This window comes from Leptonychotes weddellii, chromosome 6 (genome assembly GCF_054177405.1).
Source record: "Leptonychotes weddellii isolate Sample4059 chromosome 6, ASM5417740v2, whole genome shotgun sequence".
NCBI classification, from domain to species: domain Eukaryota; kingdom Metazoa; phylum Chordata; class Mammalia; order Carnivora; family Phocidae; genus Leptonychotes; species Leptonychotes weddellii.
The window spans coordinates 116433662-116442798 of NC_138374.1; positions in this window are offsets into that span (position 1 = coordinate 116433662).

The following is a 9137-nucleotide window of genomic DNA, read 5'->3' on the forward strand; positions in this document are numbered from 1 at the left end:
TACCGGACCGTCTATCCCCGTCCCTCCGCACGCGTCACGTGCGGGGCGGCTTGGAGCACTACATTTCCCAGCTTACCTCGCGGCGAAGAGACCTAGTGGAGTGCAGAAACTTGCCCGCGAGGCCTCCTGGGAAATGTAGTTTGGGAACTCTTAAAAAAATCTACGCAGGGTTCCAAGGCTTTCAAACTCCTTCTGCGGCTCGAATCTTATTTTAAAGTAATAGAAAGATCCTTTGGAGGCTCTTTGTTCCACATGATTTCACCTGCCTAAATCCTTCCCCAGATAGATTTCTCATTATCTTTAAAGGTTTTATGGAACTAAGATTAAAAATTATTCCATAGATTCCATAAATTATTCTACTAATAGAAGCTCAAGCCTCATCCTTCATGCTCCTAGCAAACTCCATTTGCTATTTCTTCAATTAGATAGACAAACCCAGGATCTTATGAATATGAGGGCTAGCCCTTTTATTTACCATATGACCCATTATCAGTCAGGTTCAGGGACACTCGATCAAGAGACTGACCCTTAGAAAAACTCCTGCCATTACATGTCAGTTATTATCATTTGGTAACTGGCCACAGTAGTACAGGTAGAAAACGAGAGACAGTTCCTCATTCTCACTTCCACTATTTGCAGTCTATCAACTGGAGTATACTGGGAATCCTCCATCTGTTGCTGGGGTTGCTCATAAATAATCATTAAAGTACCGCTTTGCAAATGACTTAAAATTTTCAGCCTATAACTTTTCTTTTTTTTTTTAAAGATTTTTATTTATTTATTTATTTATTTGAGAGAGAGAGCATGAGAGGGGGGAGGGTCAGAGGGAGAAACAGACTCCCTGCAGAGCAGGGAGCCCGACGCGGGACTCGATGCGGGACTCGATGCGGGACTCGATGCGGGATTCGATCGCGGGACTCGATCGCGGGACTCCAGGATCATGACCTGAGCCGAAGGCAGTCGCTTAACCAACTGAGCCACTCAGGCGCCCCAGCCTATAACTTTTCTGACCTTAGTTAAAGAGTTAAGGGGACATGAGTTTCATGGCAAGCAAAATAGCTCTGTTTTCTGGGCCGTTGTCAGGAAGAGAAGAGAAAACAGCAAGCCCATGGGAAACACAGCTCTGCCCAGGTCTCTTGATAGAGAGGCTATAACTTAGACCCTCCGAGGAAAGACAGTCAGCATGGTTCTCAAGGTATTTAGCCCAAAATGTTTGTTACCCAGGTATGGGAGATCGGGCTGGCTACCATCTTCCCAGATGCGGGTGTTGCTCATAAATAATCATTAAACTACAGTTTTGCAAATGACTTAAATCTATTTTACTGTGGCAGGAAGATTTCACGTAAGACCTACTCTCTTAACAAATTTTTAAATGCCTAATGCAATTCAAAAAATACAAATGTTTAAGTGTGCAATAGAGGTACTCTGTCGTACAGCAGATCTCTAGAATGTACTCATCTTGCTTGGGCCCATTGATCAGTAACTCCCAATTCCTCGCTTCCCCATTTTTTGCCAACCACTATTCCACTCTTTGATTCTATAAATTTGTCTATTTTATTTTTTAAAAAGATTTTATTTATTTATTTGAGAGAGAGAGAGAGAGCACAGAGGGAAAGTGAGAGGCAGAAGGAGACTCCCCACTGAGCACAGAGCCCTATGAGCCGGATATAGCACTTGATCCCAGGACCTAGATCATGACCTGAGCCGAAGGCGGACACTTAAACAACTAAGCCACCCAGGTGCCCCATATTTTTATTATTTTTTTAAAAAATGTATTTAGATGGGCGCCTGGGTGGCTCAGTTGGTTAAGCGACTGCCTTCGGCTCAGGTCATGATCCTGGAGTCCCGGGATCGAGTCCCGCATCGGGCTCCCTGCTCACCAGGGGAGTCTGCTTCTCCCTCTGCCCCTCCCCCCTCTCATGTGCTCTCTCTCATTCTCTCTCTCTGAAATAAATAAATAAAATCTTTAAAAAAAAATGTATTTAGAGAGAGAGAGCTTGCACTCGTGTGCATGCACACGGTGGGGGTGGGGGTGGGGGGTTTGGCAGAGGTAGAGAGAGAATCTCAAGCAGACTCCCTGCTGAGCTCTCCGGGCTGAGTTTTTTTTTTTTTTTAAAGATTTTATTTATTTATTTGAGAGAGAGAATGAGATAGAGAGAGAGCATGAGAAGCGGGAGGGTCAGAAGGAGAAGCAGACTCCCTGCTGAGCAGGGAGCCCAATGCGGGACTCGATTCCGGGACTCCAGGATCATGACCTGAGCCGAAGGCAGTCGCTTAACCAACTGAGCCACCCAGGTGCCCCTCTCCGGGCTGAGATTGATTGGGGGTTCCATCCCATCACCTGAGATCATGACCTGAGCCAAAACCAAGTTGGACGCCCAGGCACCCCTAAATTTGTCTACTTCAGATATCATATAAGTGGAATCATGCAGTAGTTGTCTTTCTGTGATTTGGTCATTTCACTTAGCATAATGTCCTTAAGGTTCATTCATATGGTTGCTTACTGAAGAATTTCCATTTTTATAGAAGGCTGAATAATATTCCTCTGTAGGCATATACCCCTTTTCTTCATCTATTCGTCTGTCAATGGACATGTAGTTTGCTTCTATGTCTTGGTTATTTGTGAATCGAGTTGTAATGAACATGGTAGTGCTAATATCTCTTCGAGATCCTGATTTCAATTCTTCTGCATAATTACCCAGAAGTGGGATTGCTGGATCATATGATAGTTCTATTTTTAATTTTTTGAGGAGCTTCCATACCATTTTCCAGAGTGGCTGCACCATTTTGCATTCCCACCAACAGTGTGCAAGGGTTCCAATTTCTCCACATCCTTGTTGAGAGTTGCCTTTTTTTTTTTTTATAATAGCCATCTTGACAGGTGTGAAATGGTATCACATTGTGGTTTTGATTTGTATTTCCCTGATGATGAGTGACATTGAACATTCTTTTATCTACCTGTTGGCCGCCTGCATGTCTTCTTTGGAGAAATGTCTGTTCAAATCCTTAGCCCATTTTTTAATCACATTATTAGATTTATTTTTGTTTTTTGCTATTGCAAGCCTCGAGCATTATGAACACTTCCTTTTACACACATCATTTTACAGCCCCCTCTTTTTTTTTTTTAAGATTTTATTTATTTATTTGACAGAGAGAGACACCGTGAGAGAGGGAACACAAGCTGGGGGAGTAGGAGAGGGAGAAGCAGGCTTCCCGCCGAGCAGGGAGCCCGACGTGGGGCTTGATCCCAGGACCCTGGAATCACGACACGAGCCGAAGGCAGCCGCCCAACCGACTGAGCCACCCAGACGCCCCTACAGCCCCCTCTTTTGAAAAAAGCCAGTCACCACATCTTCTGATTCTTCTTTCAAAAACATTTCTCACCCACACTTTCTGCTTCATATTCAGTGTCCCTTTCCTGGTTTAGGCTTTCATTATCTCACACCTGCATCATCTTCAATAACCTGTTTATTGGTCTCCCTGATTCGAGTTTCTTTTATCTTCAATTCATCCTACACACTGACCAGGATGATTGTTCCTGCAACTGTCTAGCAAGTATTCAAACACTCAGCAACCTCCCTGAGCTGATATCCAAAACCCTCTATGCACCGGCCCCACCCTCCCTAACCAACTTTATCTCACCTGATCTCAAATGTGAATTTCCCCCTTCAAAAAGGTCAGGTTCCTTCCGCTCTTTAAAAGCCCAATTTCATTTCTGACTTTGCACCTTTGCTCAGGGTACCTTACCTATCAGAATACCCTCAGGCTTCTCTTCACATACCTCTCTTTCCTCACTTCAAGTTCTCAAACTTCTGTGTGCACAAGAATCACCTGGGGCACTTGTTAAATATGGACATTCTGATCCAGGGGAATCTGTCTTTTTGTGTAGTACTAACGTGATTCCTAGACCAGATTCCACTTTGAGAAATGCTGTTAAGACCTGACTTAAGTGTCAACTCATCCATGAACATTTCCTTTATTACTGCAGCCCTCAAAACCTGTAGCATTTACAATCTGCTTGACTTGTAGGCACCTACGTGACCAATTTATAAATATCGAACTTAGAAGCAACCAGCATGTTGCCTAGTAAACAAGGACTTCAAATAGAAAATTTTGGTTTTGGGCCCTGTTGTCTGTGAGAGGAACTTCCTGAAGTTTCCCAAATCAGAAATGTGAGGAGCAAAGATTTTGTTTATTTATTTATGTATTTATGTATTTATTTATTTATTTGACACAGAGAGAGAGAAAGAGAGAGACAGATCCTTGCTGAGCTTTTCATAACATTGATTTTCTTTTTAAAGAATCCAGGCCATTGTCTTGCAGACAGTCTCACACAGTCTGGATTGTCTGTTTCTTCAAGGTTAGATTCTGGAAGAACATTTTTTGGCCAGAGCCCTACACAGAGGATATATTCCATCACTAATTGCAGATGCTTGCTGGTGATGCCTACAGTATGAATCAGTAAGTACTTACAGAAGGAGTGACCCAGCACCAGCACTAGGGAGCTTGACTTCAAATAGAAGAGCAAAGGGTTGGGGCGCCTGGGTGTCTCAGTCAGTTAAGCGTCTGCCTTCGGCTCAGGTCATGATCCCAGGGGTCCTGGGATTGAGCCCTGCATCTGGATCCTTGCTCTTTGCGGAGCTTGCTTCTCCCTCTCCCTCTGCTGCTCCCCTGCTTGTGCTCTCTCTCTCTCTCTCTGACAAACAAATAAATAAAATCTAAAAAAAAAAAAAAGAAGAAGAGCAAAGGGTTTATGTGGTCTCCAGAGCCTCCACCACTGTGCCAGGATAGAGAGGAGGAATGCTTTGTGACATGAAATGCAGACTGAAGTGACCTAGCAAGTGGCCCAGCCGCACAGAGACAGGGGAGGAGAGGGACAGGCCCAGGGAAGGGTGAGGCCGTGGGGCTCTGGCTGTCTGTCAGCCCCAAATTCCATGCTCCTTTAAATAATCATAACTTTGGGGGCACCTGGATGGCTCAGTCAGTTAAGTGGCTGGCAGGCTCTTGATTTCAGCTCAGGTCCTGATCTGGGGGGAGCGGGGGGTCCTGGGATTGAGCCCCTTGTAGGGCTCTGTTCTCAGCGGGTTGTCTGCTTGAGGATTCTTTCTCTGCCCCTCCCCCTGCATGCGCACGCGCGTGCGCGCTCTCTCTCTCTCTCTCTCTCTCTCTCTCTCGCTCTCTCTCTCTCGCTCTCGCTCTCTCTCTCGCTCTCGCTGTCGCTCTCGCTCTCAAATAAAGAAATACATCTTAAAAATAAATGAATAATCATAACTTTTTGGTGATTGCTTTGGGCACAGGAAGCAGCTTGGTGAGATGCCTGTGACCCAGCTAAGCATTCAGGCGGAAGGCTTCACACCAGAGTCCCCTAGGGAACCCTCTAGAGAGAGACTGGTAGGCTGCTCACTCCTCCACGGGCTTGTGCCCTGAGTCTGGGGTTAACTTTGCACCTGGGAGTATCAAGGGAAAACATCAAACTCTAGTTTTTACACTTTTGTTGTCACATTTGCCTCCTTGGAAGGATCCCCTCCCTTCCACCCCAAATAAGGACCAGGGAAAGAAGAGAGAAAAAGGGCAGAAGCTAGAGGGGAAATTTTGGTTTAAAGGAATGAGGGTGTGGTCCCAACTGTCCATGTGGCTCTGGGGGAAGTTGCTTCTGTAAAATGAAGGTGTTCCCTTCCAACACAGATGATTCTGTTCTAATTTTGTATGTCCTCTTAGCTCTGCAAGAGGGGAGGAAGGCAGGGATTATTGTCCCTCTAGGCCATTCTTAGTTGCCCACCGATAATCCCTTGCCCCTCCACCAACACTTGGAAATACCATTGTGTCCCTAGCTCTCTCGGAGTTAAACTCTAACTCGAACATGAATGAGAAGTCCTCAGGCAGGAGACTGAATGGAGGTATACACAGATCTAAAGAAGGAACGCGTTGACCTGCAGGGAGGTTGGTCAACCTCCGAGGCAGAGAGAGGAGACTCTGAGAGTATACCGGCCGCACCTCTTCCGGGCTCGGTCTGGTAGACACCAGAATCTTCAGGGAGTATCTGTCAGGTATCCCTATTGTGGAGACCCACGGAACTGAAACAAGACCTGGTACCATTATATCTTCAAGTTATAAAACTAACTTCTCTGTTAGGATTCTAAACTCCCTGGGTGCCTTCTGACCACCAGCCTTCCCACGTAGCTTGCCCCAGGGAGCTAATGTGCTGGGTAGGCTGACATGTCTGTTGGGCCCATTTGGTCTTAGGCACAGGCCTGAATGAGTTTGTGTGTCCAAGTCAGCTTCCCTGACATGATTTCTGGATGGGAGTGAGTTTCTGAGCTTCTGAGGAGGAAGCCGGGCTCAGGGCAGGGTGTGTTCACCCAGTGGAGACGTTTCTGTGAAGACAGGGGGTCCTCTTCACTGCACAGCTTTCTCCCACTTCAGCTGCACCCATGTCACTGATGAGTAATATCCAGGACAGATCTGGGTCTGTTAACTTCTTCACTAGGTCCTTCCTATCATCCCAAACTCTGTATTCTGAGTATTTCTCTTCTCATTTTGCTCTACCACCAATTCAATCAACATGATATGATAATAACAGAAGCTTCTGCTTATTGAATCTTCTGTTGCCCAATGGCCCCACAAAGAAGGCATTATTGTCCTATTCTATAAATGGGACAATTGGGGGATCACAAGAGGCTAATTATGACCACCAGCTGAAAGAGGTGGGATTCAAATCTGTCTGTCTACCTCTAAAGCTTGTGCTTAATTGTTATTATTATTTTAAATATTTATTTATTTTTAAGAGAGAGAGAGCGAGAGAGAGAGCGCGCGCGCGTGCGTGCATGAGCAGGGGGAGGGGCAGAGGGAGAAGCTGACTTCCCGCTGAGCGGGGAGCCGGACAGGGGGCTCGATCCCGACTGGACCCCGGGATCATGACCTGAGCCGAAGGCAGAAGCTTAACGACTGAGCCACCCAGACACCCTAATTATTATTATTTTAACAATTAAGCTCCATGAGGAGACTAGGGAGACTTCCCGGAAGAGTTTTCTAAGTTTCCCTTATTCTGAAAGTGGACATGGGGATTTTTACTTATTGAGGTCAAAGAATAAGAATCTGCCTTGCTTGGAGAAGCAGCCTGGTGATCGTGCCCGGTGGGAGCAGGAGAATTCCAAGGATGCCCTAGGACTGCCATCTTTGACCCTGATACAGGAAGGAGATAACCCAGATTCTAAGCAGAGCAAGACATACGAATGTAGGGGCGCCTGGGTGGCTCAGTCATTAAGCGTCTGCCTTCAGCTCAGATCACGATCTCAGGGTTCTGGGATCGAGTCCCACATTGGGCTCCTTGCTTAGTGGGGAGTCTGTTTCCTCCCTCTCCCCCTGCTCGTGCTCTCTCTCTCAAATAAATAAATAAAATCTTAAAAAAAAAAAAAGACATACGGAATGTAGAAGCACAGGTGGGCACATGATGCCTTGTTCTGTCCTCCACAGCATGGGAGTTAGCGGGGAGAAGGATCAGTAGCTGCTGCGCCCCAAGCTTGGGAGTGGTTCCCCCAAGAGTACCTCAGGCCTCGGGGACATTCCTCCACCCCAACCTTCCTGAACCTAGACAGAAGGACAGATCGGATTTTGGCCTGGAAATCAGGAGATCTTAGTAAATATTTCATATTTGACAAGGCATTTATTCTTTTGAAGCTTTAGTTTTTCTTTCTACAGATTTCTTTTTTATTTTACATATTTTTTTTTCAAATTTAAATTCAAGTTAGTTAACATATAGTGTAGTTATTGTTTCAGGAGTAGAATTTAGTGATTCATCACTTACATCCAACACCCAGTGCTCTTTACATCAAGTGCCCCCCTTAATGCCCATCCCCCAGCCACCCTCACCGACTCCCGTCCAGCAACCTTCAGTTTGTTCCCACAGTTAAGAGTCTCTTATGGTTTGCCTCCCTCTCTGTTTTTATCTTATTTTCCCTTCCCTTCCCCTATGTTCATCTGTTTTGTTTCTTAAATTCCACATGTGAGTGAAATTACATATTTGTCTTTCTCTGACTGACTGATTTCACTTCTTTCCACAGGTTTCTAACTCCTAAAAACCAAACACTTCATTTCTGAATAATTTGTGAGGTAGTCAACAACTTGGGTAATGTACTTGAAACACACATGTGACAGTCCGTGGCAGAATCAAGGACAGAAAAACATGTGGTTGTTCCGGGCCGACCGCAGTCTGGAGCATCCTTAAAGCCATGTTCTCTATCTACTTGTTCAACATTCCTTTGATAGGAGTTAAGAGAAAATAATTTCTATAATGTTCAGAATAAGGGATTTTTTTTGCCATGCACTGAGTATGACATGACATTTAAACTTATTTGGAATTATTTTAACTGTTTAAAAAAAGTCACCAACAGCTCGGCAGTATTAGTCCCCCCACACTTAACTAAACATGAATATTGCCATAAAGTCTTTCAGAGTATGGTTAAAACAATCTTTTCTGGCTGGCCAAATTGTGCTCACTTTTCTGCAATTTCTGTTTTCTTTCAATTTGTTTGTTTGCTTGTTTTTAATTTCCCGAAGCCAGTCGTTTTCTTGGGAGCCACATGAAAAGATTTTCTTTCTAGATAATGTAATAAAATGCGGTATAGTGTGGTAAGCAGCACGATACCGTCCATTAGTCGGTTTCTGGATTTTAGCTGAAGGAGAGCGGATTTTAGGAGACTGTCGCTGGCTCTGGCGGATCTTGGGGTTGGTGTTGTTGCCTATAATTATGTTGCAAAGATACCATCAGGGATAGACTGGCGCCTGGGAGGCATGTTTTTAAATGTCCACTGGAAAATATTATCTATTTCAGTAGACAATTAACATTGTGCGGTAATGTAAGGTGTCTCATGGGCAAAACTGAGATAACAGGCACCATAGTTCTGATCATTTCAGCAATGCCTTTGTGTTCTCTATGTAAGGCACCTTGGCCAGCTAGCTCATCTGGCTCCAGGCATGGTGGGGAGGCACTGGGCTGAGAGAAACCTGGGTGTGAATATATGACCTTGAGCAAGACACTTAACTCCTCTGAGACTCAGTTTCTCTCTCGTAAAAGGGTGATAACATCAATTTTGCAGAGTTATTAGAAAGAATATTGAGGTTGCAAATGAGGCCATTAT